Source organism: Miscanthus floridulus, chromosome 3, assembly GCF_019320115.1.
Source record: "Miscanthus floridulus cultivar M001 chromosome 3, ASM1932011v1, whole genome shotgun sequence".
NCBI classification, from domain to species: Eukaryota; Viridiplantae; Streptophyta; class Magnoliopsida; order Poales; family Poaceae; genus Miscanthus; species Miscanthus floridulus.
Window position 1 is genome coordinate 118,798,137 of NC_089582.1, and position 6,261 is coordinate 118,804,397.

The following is a 6,261-nucleotide window of genomic DNA, read 5'->3' on the forward strand; positions in this document are numbered from 1 at the left end:
CTTGAGTCTCGGGAGTGTTGGGCAGCCGCTGCATTGTCGCCATGGCGACGGCTACGTTGGCGCTTGGGGTCTTGAAGACTTGTTTGTCCCCCACCCTGTCGAAAGCATTGTTGAGGTCACGTGGCTGGACCCTTATGCGTCGTGCCTCCTGGTCTGCTTCAGCTTCGGTTTGCCGGCGATTAAACCGGTCAATATTGCGTGCTTCGCGTGCAGTCTTTTCTTGTTCTGTTTCGCCAACCGCTGGCGGCTCGTCGTTGCTGACAACATGGATTAAATCCCCTCGTCTTGGCGGGAAAGACGGAAATTGGGGGAAACCCGGGGCGTGGTCTGGTAGATCCAGATCGTATTTGACGCCTTCATCTTCGTGACGCTGAAGCTCGGTGTGGACCGATGCGTTGGAAGCAATGCCGGATGAGGAGCTGGAATCACCCTCTCGGACTGTGTGGACGGATCCTTCTTGATAATCTTCGATCCGGACCATGTTGACGATGTTGCATGGCTTCGGCCGAGATCGATGTATAGGACACAGATCCGAGCGGCGTCGTAGGTTGTACGCGTAGCTGGAGGCAGCGTTTCGCAGGCCGTAGGGCTGGACCTGGTGGTTCTCCTTCGGGACCTCGTACTCGCAGAGTCGGAGACCCGTCGCGAAGGCTGGCTGGCGACGAGCGGAGCGCCCCTCAGGGGTAGATACGACCACAAGATCTGTTCCAAGTCGTGCAGGACGACTGGTCCGAGCTGGTCGGATAGATCTGTTGCGGGGAGATGTTACCTGCTCATTAGGTTGGCTTTGAATCGTACTTACCAGAGCTAGGGTTTCAGCGAGTTTGATGCCGACCCGATCGATGGAGTCGAGCAAGTCGGTGTTGTCGATCTACTTTCCTTTGTAGCGGGGAAGCGGACGACGGGTTGTCGGCGTGGCTGTAATCGTGGTCGGAGCCAGATGTACCGTGGTCGGAGCCAGATCCATCGTGGTCGGAGCCACGTCCGTCGTGGTCGGAGCCGTGTCCACCGTGGTCGGAGCCGTAGCCGATGCAGGTGAAGTAGTCGTCGGCGCGGGTTGAATCCACGCCTCCTCCGCGGTCATGGCGATGGAAACGTCGGGGCCGGTGGTCCAGGTGATCTGGCCGACGGTGAACGTGAGGCCGTTGGGCGTAGCCATGGAGCCGGAGATGATGACCATCTTGTTTGCTTGGAGAGCAGTACGCACACCCCCTACCTGGCGCGCCACTGTCGACGAAATATGGTCGGCAGTCTACCTAGGGGTATGCCCAAGGTAGTAGATTATCGGCAGACAGATGCGCAAGTCCCAAACAAGACGGTGACGCAAGACAGACACGAGGTTTTATCCAGGTTCGGCCGCCAAGAAGGCGTAATACCTACGTCCTGCGTCTGATTTGTATTGCTGTATGTCAATGAGAGATGTCTTTTAGAGGGGTCCCCTGCCCGCCTTATATAGTCCGGGGGGCAGGGTTACAGATCTGGAAACTAATCCTAGTCAGTTACAATTGCCATATGTGGCCGGACAAGGATTCCTATTCTAATCGACCAGGATCCTGCTTGGTCGCCAAATCCGTCTTGATTCCTTGTGCGGAACTCCGATCAGGTGGACCGAGCCGCACGTCGTTTTTCAGGTGGACTGAACCCATCGATCCGGGCCAGCCCAAGCTTAGCCGTAAGGATATAGGGGTTAATACCCCCACAGGTCCCTGTCTCTTGACTCGGTACTACATCACAATCTTCTGCTTACACTTGCCGCAGATAATGAGAGGGAGTTCTGGCCTCAGTCGTTTCGCAACCGAACGAGAGGCCGAGGATCCGGTACCAGTTGTCATCTACTTTCTATACTTATTTTTGCAAACTAGTGTAAATTTCACATTTTCTAAAATAATATATTTAAACAAAACTAAAATTATTTATTTATCTAACTAAACCATGAAATATGTACTATGTATAATAGTAAAATACCAAACTATCAAGTGATTTTACTATTGTAAATCATCATGTGATTTTGAGCTAAAAATGACATAGAAATCGCATAGCTCAAAAACATGTTTCAATAAATAACCATCCGTACTAGTTGACCTTACTTACGTGATCATCTCGGCGAGCATTTCTCCACCGGACGGCACCGTACTTGGCTAAGGAAGAGCTCCGATTCTACGAGGAAGGCAACACGGTCTTCCACGACCGTTGCCACTCTCCCTCGTAGAATCAAAGCTCCTCCTTGACGTCCGTTACCGCTCGGCAGAGAACATGCTCGCTGAAATGAACACGGTTCGCAAGTTCAACTAGTACGGATTTTCTATAATTTTCTAAGTTTTTCATTTCATGGAAAATTTAATTCTAAAAAATAAAAGGCATGATTTCTAAGTATTTCATTTCATGAAAAAAATAATTCTAAGTGACCTGCTCGATATCGGCGAGCTCGCGGACGTTTAGGTTGCCAAGGATAGTAACATTTGTAGATGACATTTGTAGGTCTGAAGTTATCAAATATCCATCAAATTATAGCTCAAAAACATGTTTCAATAAATAACCATCCATACTAGTTGACCTTGCTTACGTGATCATCTCGGCAAGCATTTCTCCACCGGACGGCACCGTACTTGGCCAAGGAAGAGCTCCGATTCTACGAGAAAGGGAACACGGTCTTCCACGACCGTTGCCGCTCTCCCTCGTAGAATCAAAGCTCCTCCTTGATGTCCGTTACCGCTCGGCAGAGAACATGCTCGTCGAGCTGAAGACGATCCGCAAGTTCAACTAGTACGGATTTTCTACAATTTTCTAACTATTTTTTAAGTTTTTCATTTCATGGAAAAATTAATTCTAAGATCACGTAAGCCGCCGGGGATGAGGATGGCGCGTGCTCCAGCGAGGACGAGTGAGGCGTGATTTTGATGAACTAATTTAACTTTTGTTTATCCAAACATATATGCAAATCATCATGTGATTTTGAGCTAAAAATGACATATAAAATCATAATAAAGACCAACATATAAAGTTACATATGCATCTGCATCGCAAAATGAGATAAGCTACTGATAAAACATAAGAGGATTAAGTTTGTTACCTCCAAAATCGAAGAGCAACACCAATGGAGGGGGGAAAGAACAAGAACAACAGCAAGCTGAAGAACAGAGGCAGTGAGTTTGAATGAAATGACTCGGGCTCGGAGAGGAAGAAATGAGCTGGTCTATAGGCCGGGATAATTAGTCCCGGTTAGAGGGCCAAACCGGGACTAAAGATTAATCTTTATTCCCGGGGCATCACCCAAACCGGGACTAAAAGCTTTAGTCCCGGCTGGTATTACCAACCGGGACTAAAGATAAACTTTTAGTCAGCCGGGACTAAAGATCCCTACCCCACGGACGATTGTTGGGCAGGGACCTACCAACCGGGACTAAAGGGTCCTTTAGTCCCAGGAGAAAAAAATGTCGAGGCTAATGCCAAATTAGAACATCGTTCTAAAGTCTGTTCTCTAGTAGCGGATACTAGTTTCTTCACCGTCTCGGGCAGGAGAAGCATGGCCATGGCGACCAGGGAAGGCCGGAACAGCTGTGGCATGACGGCAGGCTGCGCCGCAATGGTCGGCAACTGGAGATCGGTAGGATGCAGGCACGTCAGGGAAATAGATATCGTACATGGCTTAGGGCATGCATGATATAGACGATAGATGAAATAGGGACGAAGACATGATAGAGGTGCTCACCAGCGGCAGAGTACGGCGAAGAGCAGGTCTGACATATATAGATAGGTCGACAGCAACACGATGGCTTCACGTTGGCAGGATCCTCCGGCGGTGCATCGTATTGGCAGTAACCTCTGCACGTCTTCAAGAGAGGGATCCACGTTGTGGTAGAGAACACTTCGTCGCCGTCAGGTTTCGGAAAACATCTTGCATTGGCCACCAAACTTCACCGGCAACGGCAATACAGATCTCGGCAGCCAGGCTGTGGTTAGGAGAACATACGGGGCTTGATTTGTAGAGTTCCTCAAACTCAGTTGATCCTCCTGAGCATTGACGTGCTGGTTCAAGGTTGTTGGTAGAGATTGACAGTGCGGCCTGAAGCTAGACAAGGCAGATAGATTTGGCGTGGTGAAAACTGAGTGCATGGAATATAGACTTGAGAGAGGACGAAGATGAGGGCACGAGGAAGGTCCTCACCAGAGGTAGCTGTGCTACAGATGTAACGGGCGGCCGGACTCCACGCGCACGCGGGTGACGACGTGCTCCAGTAACGAGGAGGAGAAGACAAGGTGCAGTCGTCCAAAACGGCTCCATGGTGGTTCGGCGAAGCTTGTCTCGGAGAAAGCTTTTCCTCTAGCTTTGATGGTTTCGGCAAGATCGTGCGGAGGTCGGTGATGAGGAACAAAGCGGCGGCGGCGGCGTGCATCACAATGGATTGGTTTGTTTCCATAGACTTGGAAAAGAATAGGATGGGCTGAGTTTGCTATTTATAGACATGCACGGTAAATGGAAAAGATAGATATTGAGTTGGAGTCCTTGGGCGTGCGGCGTATAGTTTGGGAGGAAGTATAGTTCGGTTTCTGTTTGGTAGCAACAGAACCAAAGCTAGCATCATGCTGACGTCTATCAGCTATAAGCATAAAGGCCTAGTTGCTTGCTTCTTCAGATTATGTCATCACGTCGAAGCAAAAGGTGGGAGGAACAAAAGAAAGAAAAACAGATAGGTGGAGTATCAGCAGGAGACCCATTTGAGAAAGAGCCAAAAGGATTTTGAGCTCAGATAGTTTAGGATTATAATTAATTATTTCCAAATTAATTATGTGTGTATGAAAAATAATTCTAGAAAAGTCTAGAATTACTATTCGAGCCAGAAAAATACTGCCAAAATTTGGGGGAAATCCCAGAGGTAAATGGAAACATGAGAAACCGGAATAAGGTATCTAGAGCTCACGAAAAGATATTTTGGAGCATCTAAAGATTATATTATGCTCGCTGAAAAGTGAAAAAGAATTCCAGAAAAGCCAAAATAATTCTCTGAGAGTTTTTAGAGATAGGTTGATGAACCACGAAGTCATACGAGTGATTTGGATTACAAATAAAAGATTTTGGGAAAGCGCCTAACAACAGCTTAAGCTGAGAAACAAGGAATTTGACGATAGAAAAAGACGGAGACAAACCAGAGAAAGAGAAATGACTTACTAAAAGTGTTTTGAAAAGTTTACGCAACAAAGTTAACACTACCCCAGATCTGGACATCACTGCCGGTTTAAAAACACACTTTACTGCCGGATTTTGAACCGACAGTGGCATACCGATAGTGATGGGGGGTTGACATCACTGTTGATCTTTAAAAACCGACAATGATCTACAGGAAATAGTGTCGATTCCTGGCTCCGCTCGGCAGTGTCTAGTTGAACAACACTGTCGGTTTGTAGTGCCAACCGACAGTGACGGTTGCTTTAAGAGTGTCGGTTCTTGGCTCAAGGTAGCAGTGTTGAGCAAGCCTACACTGTCGGTTCATGGATCAAACCGGTAGTATTGAAGTAAATATCAGTGTCGGTTCATGGATCAAACCGGCAGTGTTCTTGTAACTATCAGTGTCGGTTTATGGTTCAAGCCAGCAGTGTTGAGCAAGACAACATTGTCGGTTTGCTGCTAACCGGCGGTGATGGTTACGACAACAGTGCCGGTTTGTTGCTAACCGGCGGTGATGGCCCATTCGTATTTTATTGTTTTATAATTTATTTTAATTTATATTTTTCGTGGAATCGGGTTTCGTTTTATATACGCTACGTAGACGACAGATCCATCAATATTAAACATTACAAATATTACGATTACAATTCAAATGTTCTTATCCACATCTAGATCCCTCAAAATAAAAAAGAAATGTTCTTAGACTTCACATATGCTTCTCGGACTTCTTACAATAATCTGGCGAGCCGCTCTGGGCCATACTGGTCCTTGTACTTCACGGATTGTGCAATGGAAAATACTCCATCTTTTTCCAATACCTCGGCTAAGACGAATTTTGCCAGCTCCGATTGTAGTGCGACGATCTCCATGTCTAGCAGCCTTTCGTGCTTATATTTCTTGCGCTGTCGTTCAAAAAAGATAATATCCAAAGAGGAACAGTACATCATTTTGTTGAATTATTAACAGACATAAATGAAATGGGGATTATCCATACCAACTAATCGGCTTCTTCTGATTTTCCGCCGATGTAGCGAAGCATTGCCCACATTACATAAAACCCGCATTCATTGTTTCCCGCCGCCTGTGATAGGTACTTT